Source organism: Eleutherodactylus coqui, chromosome 11 (genome assembly GCF_035609145.1).
Source record: "Eleutherodactylus coqui strain aEleCoq1 chromosome 11, aEleCoq1.hap1, whole genome shotgun sequence".
Taxonomy (NCBI): Eukaryota; Metazoa; Chordata; class Amphibia; order Anura; family Eleutherodactylidae; genus Eleutherodactylus; species Eleutherodactylus coqui.
Window position 1 is genome coordinate 85,402,010 of NC_089847.1, and position 15,629 is coordinate 85,417,638.

At 43.4% G+C, this 15,629-nt stretch overlaps 1 long non-coding RNA gene across 1 annotated transcript; it reads left to right on the forward strand.

The window, feature by feature from the left end:
* Positions 1 to 273: 273 nt before the first annotated feature.
* On the forward strand, positions 274 to 3,400 carry LOC136582774 (uncharacterized). Its single transcript, XR_010787216.1, has 3 exons — positions 274 to 434; positions 818 to 941; positions 2,952 to 3,400. It is a non-coding gene; the product is annotated as an uncharacterized lncRNA (long non-coding RNA).
* Positions 3,401 to 15,629: the final 12,229 nt, after the last annotated feature.

The following is a 15,629-nucleotide window of genomic DNA, read 5'->3' on the forward strand; positions in this document are numbered from 1 at the left end:
TTAGGAGGAGGGGGAGATGGAAGTAGGGAGGTGAGGGGTGGTAGTGCCATACTTACGAATCCTGTTTACTCACCGTGTCTTCATTTTCTTCATTTCAGCTCCCAGCTAGGGGATAAGCGCAGAGACCTAGAGAGGAGGAAGGCCCGCCTGCTATGGGCCTGCAGGAGGGGTAAACTGTATCTCAGTGCCTGCAGGAGGGGTATAGCTAGTGAGAGGGACAAACTCTTATTGTGCTCTGTGTCCATCTCCACATTGTCTGTGTGCTGTTCACTCCAAAAAACCTTTACAGCAGCACTTCTAGTATGATGTCACAAGCACATGGAGGGTCAATGTAAGCAGAATGGTCCCTGTACAAACAGTCAATTGGGAAGGCTTTGGCTCCACCACAGTGACTCCGAGGGCCCAAGTAACAGATTGCACATGCAGCTGTGAAGGTATGTTTTTGGGGTTGAATCAGACAATTGCAATTTTAATAACTACATATGTAGAATGCTTGTAAAAATTGCTAGACCATCATGCTCCCTGTTTATCTCAAAAACTGGTGACGGGTTCCCTTTAAAATTTGAAAGGGGGTGCTGTTGCATTTGTGTCTACAGCCAGCATTTGCAAAAAAGCAGTACTGTAAGTGACAGTTTGACACAAACAACTGTGTATCGAGAGTTTAAAGAAGGCCGTTTACTTCTAATGATCTCTGCAGCATTATATAATGTACATATGATAATATGCTATGTATACTAGGAGCCTCTTTAAGATATATGCTATATGTGATCGACTATCTGCAAATGATTTCTATGTCTAATGCTATAATATTCTATAGGTCTTAGTGATCCCTTCGTCATCATTGAGCTCTGTCCCCATCATATTTTCCCAATGGTGAAAGGTCAACGAACACAAGTTAAAGCTAAAACTTTACACCCAGTGTATGATGAGCTGTTTTACTTGTAAGTATATGAGTAACAGTTTTCTTCTATTTTAAAGGGAAAATGTCACTAAACTACTATAATGTACTAGCTGATATACCCGGCTTCGCCCGAGTTAATTTGGTACTGGTGTTTATCTGGTGTTCACACGGAAAATCTTATGTAGTTGTGGTTACTTTAGAGATACCGGAAAAACATATGTTCACCATTTTGCATAGTTCTCTGCGTTACCCAGGAAACACCACGTGCAGGTAACCATGCAACGTTTCCTTTATATAAAATGACATCAGGAAGTGAGAGAATTAGATTTCATACGTAAAATTTGGACGCTAATTCTTTTGCACTTAGAATTGAATAATTGAGTTGGGACCCATCAGCTTTTCCTATTTATGACATAATCAATGCCCGTGCCAAATTTCACGTTTCTATGACACCAGAAAGTGAGGAAATTACATTTCGTACGTAAAATTTGGACGCTAATTCTTTTGTGCATAGAATTGAATAATCGAGTTGGGACCCATTAGCTTTTCCTATTTATGACATAATCAATGCTCATGCCAAATTTCACGTTTCTATTACATTGGGAAGTGAAAAAATTACATTCCGTACGTAGAATTTGGACGCTAATTCTTTGGTGCTTAGAATTGAATAATCGAGTTGGGACCCATTAGCTTTTCCTATTTATGACATAATCAATGCTCCTGCCAAATTTCGAGTTTCTATGACACCGGGAAGTGAGAGAATTAGATTCCGTACGTAAAATTTGGACGCTAATTCTTTTGCGCATAGATTGAATAATCGAGTTGTGACCCATTAACTTTTCCTATTTATGACATATTCAATGCTCGTGCCAAATTTTAAGTTTCTATGACATTGGGAAGTGAGAGATTTAGATTATGTACGTTAAATTTCGATTCCAATTCTTCTGCGCTAGAATTGAATAATCGAGTTGGGACCCAATTACTTTTCCTATTTTGGAGATAATCTATGCTTGTGCCAAATTTCATGTTTTTACGACATCGGGAAGTTGGAGAACTTTTGGCGAGTCAGTCAGTGAGTCAGTCAGTGAGTGAGTCAGTGAGTGAGTCAGTGAGGGCTTTCGTCTTTATATATATAGATGGGTAGCTGAAGAGAGATAATTTCAGTGATGTAATGATTATCTCTGAATTCACTTTCACTCCCCCGCAGCAAGCCTGCAAATAGCCTGTGCACTGTATTCTAATGAAGCATCTAGGAGTCCCCTGTGGTGTTTGTCAGAGTTTAGGAGTCTGGGGGATATATTATAATGCAGAGCACAAATTGTTTGCAGGTTTACTGCGGGGAGTGAAAGTGAGTTCAGATATAATAATGACATGACTGGAATCTGGCTCTTCCGCTTTCTACTCATTATAGTAGCTGCAAGGGAGTTTTCATTGTTACACATTCTCTTTATGGACCATGTAAGGAGTCTAGAAGTGCTTACTCCATGACCCATGCTCCACCTACGTTATGGTTTACCCTACATCTGAATCCCATAGGCTAAAGTGCAATGCGAGGCAGATGAGGGCTCTTAGAGAAAGCATGGTTTTATTTTTCATCTCAGCATTGTTCCCTTATGTAAATGTAGTTCCTGTTGCTTATATAGCAGCGATATATTCTTCAGCACTCCACACCCTTAGGAGGGTCCCTTTCTAATGGCACAGATAGGTTGTGCTCCTTTCCCGTGAAGCCACAACTCCTAACCGGAAAAGTATTGATTTTTTTTAATTGCATCCACTGAAAAAAGTCACATCATAAGTGTCCCGTAGAGCATGTAAGACAGTTTTCTGGTGTACTATTCAATAGTAAATTTGCCCCTCCGTGCATAGTAGACAACGCGTTTAAGTATGTTAGTGTTTGGGAGGAAATCTGTGTAAGCACAGAGGGAACATGCAAACTCCATGCAGATGTTGCTCTGTATACTTTGTATAGATTTACTTTTTACATTTTCCACTTGATGAGTATATGTAAAATAAGCTGCGTCCCCTTAATATACTGTAATGTCTTCCACAGCTCAGTCTCGTCAGAGCAGTGTCGGAGGAAGTCTGCCTGCATTGTCTTTACTGTCATGGATCATGATTGGCTCTCCACTAATGACTTTGCTGGTGAGGCTGTCCTTCCCATGAATGTCATCTATGGATTAAATCGGCCTCATATTACGGGTGGTGTGAAAAACGTCCAGCCCACAGTCCTGAAACTGACAAGACCTAAGGCCAATGGTAATGTGATATAGAAGTGGTGTTCAATGTCAAGACACTGGGTTACAAGCAGTACATACTCGCTGTAGCCTGACCACCTCTAGGTACAGTATCTGGGTCTTGCTGTAAGTTGAATGTAGAAAACGTCTAAACACTAATGTTTCCAGAGATCAGTATGACGACGTACAGTACATTTTACATGTGGGATTACAATGTTTTATATCTGTATTTTACACTGAATTAATAAAATGTGAAATAAAAGAAGTCTACGTCTCTGTATCCAATATAACGCACCATGAAGGTGACTTCAGTGCTTCGGGATGCAATCTGTTCCCATAGGTAATAAGCATATTGGACTTAAGAAACACTACAAGATTTTTCTTTTATTGGTCTAATTCCCTCTTCCTTACCCCCCACTTACCCGTATGCCTCAATGTGAGTTTCTCAGACTTGCATAGAGCCTAACTTCTGGTCCACATGGCAAACGCAGTGGGATTTGGGTGCAGAGTCATGTGATCTGCCAGCAGCCAGGACTGCAGTTTTTAACATTAGAAAGTCCCATCGACAATCGCGAGCAAAAAGTGGGTGTTTACCCTCAATAGTAAAAGTATACAGATCGCATTGCACATGCATTTACATGGGAGTGCAATTTTCTTTTTGCTTTCCATAGAAAATAGGACATCAGTGCAAGTGCAGCGTCCCATAGGGTAACTCAGGACACAGGGCATTCGCTGAGGAGCTGGGAGGTTAAAGCTGTCACTTGTCACGGTGGCACTTACTAGACTCCTCCCCAGAGGGACACATGCAGCTTCGGGCGGAGCATTGCTGGGCCTCTTCTAGTTACCCATAGGAGAGGGATGGCCAATATACATACAGTATAACAGGAATACATGTTGTCATGTGACACCACCGTTTCTTTACCCACCAGGATGAAACCTCAGCGGTAATAAAGAGAGTCCACACACTGTATAGTAATTAAGTACCTCAGTCCCTGGGAACGGTCAGGGCCTGGTAAACTTTACTTGAAAACTTTGCCACTTTACAGAGTAAACACACCTGTGCAGGTGAGAAAGTACAGGTTCATAAAAAATAAAGAATCTGTCTCAAAATGGCCGCTAGATACAAAATGGAGCATTATAAGATGTAAATAAGCTTGTGCGTAGTGAAACAATAAATTTGCAAAAATAACTTTACAGCAGGTTATTCGGTGCAATGTCTAATGATTTGTTTTTTTCTTTCTATTCATCCGAGAACATTTGCCTGGTACAGCCGCTATCAGAAAAAAACTCCCCCATGTCCTGAGCTTTGGGAAAAGAGCAAATCGTGCTGATAAGACGCTGCGATCATCCAAACTCACAAGAGAGAATAATCATTTGAAGGACATTTCACATATTTATTCTCACTGCGCTGATTGTTCAACAAAGCACAATTCTTGATGTTTTTCTAACCCAATAAGATTAACCCTCGTGACTAATGACGTATTGCTTTCCTGTATTAGAACTATAGTCAGTCAATAAAGATTCAGTGTACGCGCCTTAAGCAGAGGGGGCTGAATACTTGCCGCGGCTCATCTCTACATATCTGTGAGAGCTAATTACTATAAATCATATAGTTTTTGGCCTCTCTGATGCATCCAGGTATGAACTAATTTGGAACCCAAGGCTTGAAAGGTTAATGTGACCGGTCATGTGTAACGGTCCTTAACAACTGGCGTAGTCGGCAGGATTATTGATTGACGCTGATGATAACCATTGGACTGCGACACAGACCTGGATTGATGATATCAGCCGTGCCAAAGTCCGGGGACTGATCAACCCCATACAGCGCGGTAAGTCACATATATACATATATATGATGTCTACCGTGGTCTGTTTTGGTACGTTTGATTGTAGTCTGTCCTGCGGTCAGTCGTTATTTCAATGTACAATTGTTAAGCTGTCATCAATAGACATTGTTACCTCAGGTCTTGGGTACTCTTAAGTGACACCGAGGGACAGAATCTGTAATTTGACTATATGCATATATATGTGTTTTCATTGTGGGTCCAGTAGGACTAGCTGTTTAAATGTACGGGGCGTTTTGGCTGTTTAACTGTACATGGCATTTTGTGGGTCCATTAGGACTGGCTGTTTAACGGTGCAGGGCGTTTTGGCTGTTTAACTGTATCGGGCATTTTGGCTGTTTAACTGTATTGAACGTAGAAGTCTGTGAACACTACGTCATCGAGGACAGGGCATTTGGCGTGGAAGTCTTTGAACACTACGTCTTGTTGTATCGTACGTAATAACATGTTGAAGTTCTTTAAGAAGACTACTGATCAGGGTCTCTTGGATTCTGTCCACTTGGTGTCATGTAGAGCAGGCAAAAAGTTAAGAAGTTATGTGAAAGGGCGTCAGACGTTAGAGTTCTTACATTACATGATTGAGCATAAGGCTACAGGCATACCAGGGTCTCAGGCAGTTATATGTACTTATAATTAGGCCATTGTGATATACGATGTTTAAATTGTTATGGTCTTTTGGATCCTGTCCAGTTGGTAGTATATAGAGAGGAGTTGAAAAATGCAGAACATGTGGCGTTATCAGAAGGTGCCAGCATATGTGTTATTTATGAGTCTAAATGCAGGGAATAGTTCCTATTCACAGAGAGCGGACAGCCGTTTTACAAAGGTGGGGGCTGTCAGAGAAGGCTTGGAAAGTGTGTTAGCTAATAATGAAGGAATTGTAGTTAATAGACGTTTGCTCAGGTTTGCAGAGAAAGATGTTTCAGTAAGTAACGTAAAGTTGAAGTAAGAAAGTTGCAGATTCAAGATGGCGATTATTCATATGCTTTGAGTTGAAGACAAAGGAAGGCAGTCCTTCACCACATCTGAGGGCACCGCCCCGGCCGTGTCATGGACGATGTTTTTCTCCCTTTTGTCCTGCCCCTAGATGGCCGTGTTGTTATTGGGGCCAATACCAGTCGATATATCTTGATACGTGTCTAGTATGTAGTATTCCTGGACCCTCCCATCACCATCGCCCAGTCAGGCCACGCCTTCGGTGGCCATTTCAGTGCCAGCCATAGCCCAGCGGCCATTTTAGCATCTGTTGTAACAATACCTTCAGCTGCCGCTCAGACGTCCTCTTAGCTCCGCAGCAGAAATGAGCTGGCTTCTCATCTCCCATCTATGTATGTTTTTACCCGGCATACCAATTCTTTGAACTGCAATGACGAGTGCCTTTTCTGAATTTTGCATAGAAACGTTCAAGTCCCCTCATCCCACCTGCAAATAGCCTTCTCCCGATTATCTGTTCTGCAGTCTGTGCTTAGCACCCCCATCCCAAGTAGGTCTGTGCTTAAAATTTCCCATGAATGTAGTTGTTGCTGGAAAAATCTTTTCCACTTTGCAAGGGGGAAAAATGGAGGAGAAAGGGTATCCCCTCTAGTCTGTGTCCCCCTATGACATGAAGCGAGTACATGTAGAGTCTGCAGACAATTATGTGACAATTAACCACCGTGCTGTCTGTCCTGTATGTTTTAATGCCATAACATTGTGTCATTGCTGTACGTGTTGTCCATTCCTCATAAGTCAGATACTGCTGAGAAGAAAGGTCGGAAGGGGAGAGTCAATATGTGATAATATATATATATATATATATATATATATATAGGAGTACATAGAGGGTTAATGCTTGATCTATTAGAAGCTGCAGCTAGTCCGGAGCAGGTCCTCCCCCTTGTCTCCAATCCCCCCCTTCCCTTTGGTTTTCTTCATCTAACTCTCAAGGCCAAAGATTAGAGAAGTTTGCTTGACTAGAATAGAACCCGTAATGAATCTTACTGTTTTTGCTGTTCTTTGTGTAAATGTCAGTTCTGTGATTGGTTGGGCGTGTGCATAATTGCTAAATGTGTGTTCCTTTTATGGGAAATATTAGTGATGAAGTGGTTGTTGTGGAATCTGTTGTACATCTCTAGTATTACAGACAGTTAACGTTTGACTGTTTCCAGGGAGAGGTGGTAGTGATTGAATGTATTTGTTTGCAAGATGAGGACAGTTGCATCATACGCGTTACATCCTGTGTGAACTCTTACTAATATTTGAATGAGAGAGACAGACTTGACCACATGGATGGATGAGAGTTAATGACCCGTGTTCAGACGATGCAGATATTGACTGGGGATACAATTTCCCCTCCTCCCCCCTGCATATGCAGAACTGTAAATTTTCAATGTGGATAGATGTTTGTAGAATATTCATGTTTCTGTTATTGGCACTGATATCTTACAGGCCTTATCTGCATCCACCAAATTCCTACCGGATAGATCGGTAGGGGTTGAGACCTCAGGTGCCAGTTCAGAAGAGTTTTGTAAACTAACTGCTCCAACAAACACCCCTCTTATTTCCAGTCCAGAAAAAACGCTGAAGGGTCAGCCAGGTGCCTACCACATGTAGGCGCTGTGTGCTGTCGGCGCTGTGTGATGTAGGCACTGTGTGCTGATGAGGTGTCAGTCAGACACCTACGGCATGTCGGTTCTGTATGCTGATAATTTGGAAGCCTGCCAACAGGCCACAATTTCACTGTTAATTTTTCTTGCAGAAATGACAAACTCCAGTCCTGCAAAATAAAGGTTGTTCTCCTGGGTCATTGTTTAGGCCAAGGAACTGGACATCTGACAGAGGAACAAAAGGCTGTTGTCCAGGCCATACCTGTACCTACATGTGTTGCCAAACTCCGCACCTTTCTGGGCCTTGTTTCATACTGTCACCCATGAATCCACTCGGTTTCCTCTCTCATGCAACCACTCTATGACTGTCTTTCAATTATTCTTTTCTCTCTCACCTCTGAAGCAGCTCTCTAGTCTTGGGTATTCCCAACTACTCTTTACCCTTTACTCTTTTCTGTACTGAACTTTCTAGCCATGTGACGGCAGTGTTGACACAAAAGCACGGAGGACAACCACGGCCACTTGGATACTACTCAATTGTGAGGGTATATATATATATTGCCATATGTTCTTTATACTTTTATACCTATATGCAAGTTCTATTCAATTCCAAATAAGAAAAAACTTAATCTGTCGCCTTAACATCAGATATTCCAAGGCTTTGCAAGGCTGAGAGAGATGTTTCTAGAAATTCAGAGATGATACCGAACCAGACACGAAGGCCGCGTGTACTTGGCTGTTTTCCCGGAGGCGCCAGTATCAAGATAATGACTGTTATATGATTTTCAGTGTCTCAGGCCGGAAATCCGGACTTCCTATATATGGAGAATGCATGCTTGGCCGCTTTCTTAGAATTGAGTGGGTGATTCTTTGCACTGGAGTTAATTGAATACGTGATTTTCTGTACATAAGCCAGAGGCGCCATATCAAGATAACGAGTGTTTTCACTGTCTCAGGCCGGAAATCCGGACTTCCCATATATGGTTATGAGCCCATCACCCCTTGCTGGTGATGAGACAAAGGGTATAAGATCTCATGTAATCTGTAATAAAGCGCAGCCATGTCCCCGTGTGAGAAACTATACCAGACCTCCGTGTGGTGTTTTCTTCTTATCGCCGGCAGCGGGGCAAGTGGGGTGGGCCCGATTGGTGCTGTATTTAGAATTTTACCCTGGCACAATGAGGGTGGATCCAGTGGCTCAAGGAGCTCCCTCATGTGCTTGTGCGGTGGCAGCAGTACAGGCAATGGTTGACAAACCTTCTGAGTTGGTATTGGACTATACCCCCCCCGCCCCCGCATTCCTTAGTGGTCCTCACCCCTCATGTCATTCGGACCATACTCACGCAAGTGCAACCCAAGCACTTATCTCTGGTCTGTCAGATCCGGCTACAATGTGCTCTTTTGAACCTGGCTACTCTTCTTTTAATTGAGTATCCTGGTTCACAGGGGGGAGGAGAAGGCATAGGTGATCTAGGTATTGCAGATCAGCTATTTTTAAATTGTTTGCAACAAGGTTCTGATCTATTTGAAATAGAATATCAGCATGATTGTCTAGCAGTGATGCAACAAGAAAATGTAAGTTTTAAGAGGTTACTGAAGCCCCTGTTAACAATGTATATTTTGAGTTGTTTTTTATAGATGGTACCAAGGTGATGGACGACTCCACACTGGATATGCAGTGGTCACACAACAAGATGTCCTAAAAAGCAGAAGCTCTTCCTCCGCATGTTTCAGGACAAGAAGCGGAGTTACAGGCCCTCACTGAGGCGTGTGGAGTGGTAGAAGGTAAGATGGCAACCTTTTACACTGACTCCCGGTATGCATTTGGCATAGCTCATGATTACGGCCTAACATGGAAGGCCAGACAGCTTGTTAAGAATGGTGCAGCGGTGACAAAGTGGAAAGCTCACACCAATTCCTACACCGGAGAAGCAAGAGGCAACGCCATCACAAACCACACAGTGAAGGCAGTGGCCCTGAAGCCGTGGAAGAAAAGAAGAAAAGAAGAATTTGACAATAACTTTGGACTTTGATATAAACCTTGGACTTTGACTACTTTGATATGAACTTGGACTTTGATACAAACTTGGACTTTGATATGCTAAAGACTTTACAGTTACAAGCCAGCAATGAAGAAAAAAGACAAATGGACTAAATATGGGAGCAGCAGAAATAGGGCGGTCAACAGAACTTGCCTACCACGGTCCCTGTGCCCCATGATGGCCCAGCTGATGCACGGAAAGACACACCTACCGGGGGTCTAGATGTCCGCCTTGAGGTTGTGTCCTCTGGCCTGCTCCGTCGCCTGCGGTGCCGTCCGACATGGCGTGCCCACAAAGGTCTTTCTGACTTTATTCCTGGTGATGTCGCCTCCTGTGGCTAGAAACGCGCTGACGCCAAAATCTGCGATCTGCACTGAGCCGTCTTCACCCAGGGGGATGTTTCCAGCCTTAACATCCCTGTGGATCTGGCCGTTCTTATGCAGGTACTCCAGGCCTTCCAGCACCTCCTTCAGCATGGTGGCGATGCTTGTCTCATCCAGCACCCCGTTCAAAGCAGCAATGATTTCGGCGCTTGAACAAGGACGGGTGGCTCCTGGGTTTTCTGTAGCTGCTGTATCATTTGTCCAATTTTGCATGATCTTTGCCGTAAGCAACAGGGCAGAAGTAAATTTGCCACATAACGCTTGCCTAGACCGCTCTACCCATTTCAGGGATTGCAAATTGGCTACATTCAGCTCCCACTTGTTGGGAAGTATGAATACGTGCTTGTTGATTTCTTTTCAGGTTGGAGACCTACCCTGTTACCAAAGTAAATAAGCAGGTAACCATACAGAAGCTCATGAATGAGGTAATCCGCAGATATGGGGTACCGGAAGTAATTGAGTCTAACAAAGGTACAAATGTCACAGGTGAAATAATGCAATACATCATGTCTGCTTTGGGTATATTTCAGGCTTTTCACACACCCTACCGTCCACGGAGTAGTGGGAAAGTAGATCCATGGGCAATGAAGGAAACGGGTAAATCTTGAATTGAGTGTCTTCCATTAGTTTTTCTTTTTCTCCGGAGGATACATGTCACAGTAGCCAAGTTTGGGAAATGATTCTCTTGTTAATTTTGTCATAGGTCTCTCCAAGGAAATGTCAATAACGCATTCTGTGGTCTCTGCTTCTCTCTCAGGTCCTACAGACGAGCGTCACAATCTGAAACCAGGTGGCAGGTTTGATCCACATGTGTATATATATATAGATGCAATCAGAGTGCCAAGGGGGGTGCCAGATGAGTTTAAAGCCAGGGATCAAGTTAAGGCCGGATTTGAGTCCCTGTTTGGAATAGTAACCATCAATAAGAATGTTTGTATATATATTACAACCAGCAGGGGTTCGTGAGCTATACAAGAGATGCACTTTAGGGGCTTGCTGATCAGTTGGGCCCCACGGCCACCATGGCTTTCCAGAACCGAGTGGCTCTGGATATGATGCTAGCCGAGAAAGGTGGTGTTTGTAAAATGATTGGTGAAAACTTGCTGTACATATATTCCAGATAATACAGGCCCCACAGGTAAAGTGACTATCGCAATAAAGAAATTGGCCACATTGTCAGAAGAGCTGAAGCGTAATTCTGGGATAACTAACCCCTGGGATGAGTGGTTTGTATGGACCGGACAATGGAAACAATTCTTGGTGCAGATAGGTATAGGGATTCTGGTTACTCTTATCATACTCCTGCTACTTTCTGTCTGTATTGTGCCCTGCATAAAACGCTCCTGTGCTAAGCTTACAGATCAGATGGTACCTGTCGCCCCCGTATACGTAGATATAGAGACCCCAGGCGATGGCTATATGCCTATAATACAACAGAGTGATTTGTCCCCTTATGGATCTGTCTCAGCAGAAGCAGGGGTGACCACTCTAGTCTCCCAGCCATTAGACTAGAGTAGCATGTGTGTTGTAGATCCCTTCTGTGTCTACTAGGTCTTCGTGTTTAGTTAGTTAGGATTAGTTCTCGGGGAAGGGATTAGCCCTTGGACAGCTGACCAACAATGATAGGTAAACTAGAGATAGGGAAAGCAAACCTTACCCCGCCCAGTAGAAGTTATAAGGTATTGTTTATTTTGAGACAGTTTCTAGGGGGATTTGAGAAAGTACAGGTTCATAAAAAATAAAGAATCTGTCTCAAAATGGCCGCTAGATACAAAATGGAGCATTATAAGATGTAAATAAGCTTGTGCGTAGTGAAACAATAAATTTGCAAAAATAACTTTACAGCAGGTTATTCGGTGCAATGTCTAATGATTTGTTTTTTTCTTTCTATTCATCCGAGAACATTTGCCTGGTACAGCCGCTATCAGAAAAAAACTCCCCCATGTCCTGAGCTTTGGGAAAAGAGCAAATTGTGCTGATAAGACGCTGCGATCATCCAAACTCACCAGAGAGAATAATCATTTGAAGGACATTTCACATATTTATTCTTACTGCGCTGATTGTTCAACAAAGCACAATTCTTGATGTTTTTCTAACCCAATAAGATTAACCCTCGTGACTAATGACGTATTGCTTTCCTGTATTAGAACTATAGTCAGTCAATAAAGATTCAGTGTACGCGCCTTAAGCAGAGGGGGCTGAATACTTGCCACGGCTCATCTCTACATATCTGTGAGAGCTAATTACTATAAATCATATAGTTTTGGGCCTCTCTGATGCATCCAGGTATGAACTAATTTGGAACCCAAGGCTTGAAAGGTTAATGTCACCGGTCATGTGTAACGGTCCTTAACACAGGCAAGATAGTAGATTTGAGGTCAGGCAGGAAACACCGGCCCTACAGTCCTCGTTATCTGTATGGTACTGCTCCTGGAAGGGGAACACTCACTGAGTGACAGCCCGATCCCCCACTCCCCGCAGGACCAGTGGCAGCCTGGCACCCCCCTTCATACTTACCGTTCAGCTGAGAACGGTCCGTCAGGGAAAGCTGCTCTTCTTCTTCAGCGGGAGCCAGCTGGCAACGGTAAAGCCATTGCCATGGAATGAGCGGACTGCACATGCGCGTGCACCAGGCATGTTCACGAGGACCCAACCAGCCGGCAAGAGTTACTGCGCTTGCGTGACTAGAAGATGCAGAGACACCGCTGGATTTGTCGTATCCATAGACAACGGACAGGTAAATATAGGGGGGGGGGCACCTGATCAGGTAAGTATATATCTTCTGTATGGCTCATTTACAAAGCACACATTATATTGCAAAGTGCTTCGTAATGGCCATACAGAAGTATATAGCTGCATTTGTCACGGCGGGACAACCCCTTTAACAACTCTACCACCCAGCATACAGTTGGGTCACTACACACCTGATATCAGATCAGGAGAGAAAGAGTAAGCTTCCTGTCCACGGATAATATGTCACTGTGTTATCCGTGGCGATAATGTGGCCGCGGGTAATGCAGTGAACGCTTTCCATAGACTTAACTATGGAAAGCGCAGCCCGACGTCCACGAGCAAAGAATCATAGTAATTCTCCACTCGCGGGATTCAAATCGTGGCATGCTGCGATTTGCCACAATTTTTTGCGGTCAGCCTATCTATCAGATAAGCCTATCTGATAGATAGGCTGACCGCGGAAAATTGCGGAGACCTGTCAGTTCTCCTCCCTGCTCCCCTGTGGCGGAATATCATAGACAGGCAGCCTAAGGGCTCCTTCACACTGGCAAGAAAATTGTGCAAGACTTGTGTGTTGCGAGACACACAAATCTCACACACACATGAAACCCATTCTTTTGAATGAGTTCATTCACATTCACGATGTTTTCCTGCACAGCTCCGCACTGCGTTTCTATGCAGAAAACAAATTGCAGTATGTTCTTTCTTTTAGTGATATCGCCCATTGTTGTCAATCAGGCCAGCAGCAGCCCCCGCCGGCCCCATTGAAATCAATAGGAGAAGATCGCGAAACAGCCTGCGAGGCTGAAGGAATCCCCCATAGTGAGGAGAGAGAGAGGGGCGGAGCTACATGGAATCTTCTAGTGATCTCCCCATATTTGGAGAGATAGGGGGTGGGGCTAGAGGGATTCCCTGGGATCGGGACTAGAGAGGGTTCTCATAGTGATTCCTCTCTAGCAAATAGAGGGGGCAGGGCTAGAAGGATCCACCCTTCAGCCCCGCCCCCTCTCTTGGCTGGGGAGGAGTCACTATGAAAACCCTCTCTAGCCCCGTCCTCTCAGAAAGCCCTGGGGGAGCCCTTTAGCTCCCCCCCCCCCCCCCCATCTCTCCAAATATGGAAAGATCTGTAGGAGATCCCCTATTCCTCCACCTCCCTCTCTCTCCTCGCTATGGGGGATTCCTTCAGTCCCATAGGGATGCGAGCCTGCTTTCTTTTGAAAACGCTTTGCATCCAGGGGTTTTCAGAAGAACTGCAAGGGCGATATTGGGCTGTGAATCATGGAGAGACACTTTCAACTAATCAGCAGGCCAAATATTTCTGCTTTGTACACCTTGGACTGATGTAGTTTATGCATACATAATGATACAATGTATAAAACTGTAACTCTATATGCAAGATTAGGATCATTCACCGACAGCAAGCGGAGCTTTGAAACTGGTGAAGCATTGTAAATTTGAAACTTTAAGTACTTTCATTACATGACATTAGGCAACGCAATTTTTGTGTCTAAGAAAAGTTTATTTGTTCCTGTTAACTTATTGTAAAATATAATGGGAAATAACTCTCATTTTGAAAAAAGTTTGCTTTTGTGGTCAGGACATCGATAATTAAAAGTATATGATTTTGAATTTCGAATATTTCAAGGACATACACAATGAGAAAATAAATTACTTACAATCATGAGCCAAAGTCCTTATACAATGCAGAGTATGTCCATACAGTTCACAATTAATGAAAACGTCTGAATCTTTTCATTAATCCCTTCCACTGGCTTACTTTGCACATCTCAAGGAGGAGTACAGTAGTGTCAAATTCCTGTTGCAAGTTCTAAAGTACGATCAGTATGGTTGGGAGGTAATTGGAGACTTCAAGATGGTTGCTTTCCTAATGGGTCTTCAAGGTGGTTTCACAAAGTTTCCTTGCTATCTTTTGTCTTTGGGATAGCAGAGCCCAAACTGAACACTACCATCGACGAGACTGGCATGAACGTATTGACTTCACTGTCGGACGAAGCAATGTCAAGTGGGAACCCCTAGTAGATTCTAAGATGATTTAACACATTTGTCTCTCAGTAGACCACAGGCTGTTATCTCCATGGCACGTTTACACTAGCTGGGAGAGAACAATGCAATCTCCTGGCAGCCGCGGGGAGAGCAATGCAGCTGTTTTCACAGTTGGGCATGTGTTTAAACACACACTGGGCTCTGCAAACAGCTCCTGGAGGACATTTTTCATGCAAATGAAGGTGATAAAGAGTTAATGACCATTAAAGGCCATTAACACTTTATGCAAATAAAGCGCTAAATCTTTCAATCTTTCAGTCCTTTGAAAGATTATCTTTGCGTGTAAATGGGCCTTTAATTTCTCAGTTCAGAACTGTCTCATGCAGATAATAGTTCATTATGGTTAGCGCATTCCAGAGAACTGGTGCTGTTTGGGAAAAATCATGGAGACGAGAGTGGGAGGTTCAGACTACGATGGAAATAAAGACTCTTTTACACGTAACCATTATCACTCAAACAATTGTTGGATCATACAAATTTGAAAGATAGTTGTTCAGTATAAACATGGCAGACGATTAACGATTAGACGACAAATGAAAATGCGTTCCTTTATCAGTCGTTGTTCATTTTGCACGGTGTGGCAAGGCTATGCAGAGAATCTGATGGGAAAGGACGCTTCCAAACAGACACCTTGTTGGGTACATGTAGTGGTGCTAGGCCACTGTGTTAGTAGTGAGGGAACTACTGTTTAGTTAGCGCCTTGATGGTAAAGTGTTTATTATGTTTCATAGCACTAAGTTTATGTGCTGCCAGTGGCTGATGTGTTTGCTCTGGATTTCCTTGCTACCGCTGAGTATTGAAGACAATAAAAGTAATTTGGACTTTTACACGGACTGAATGAGC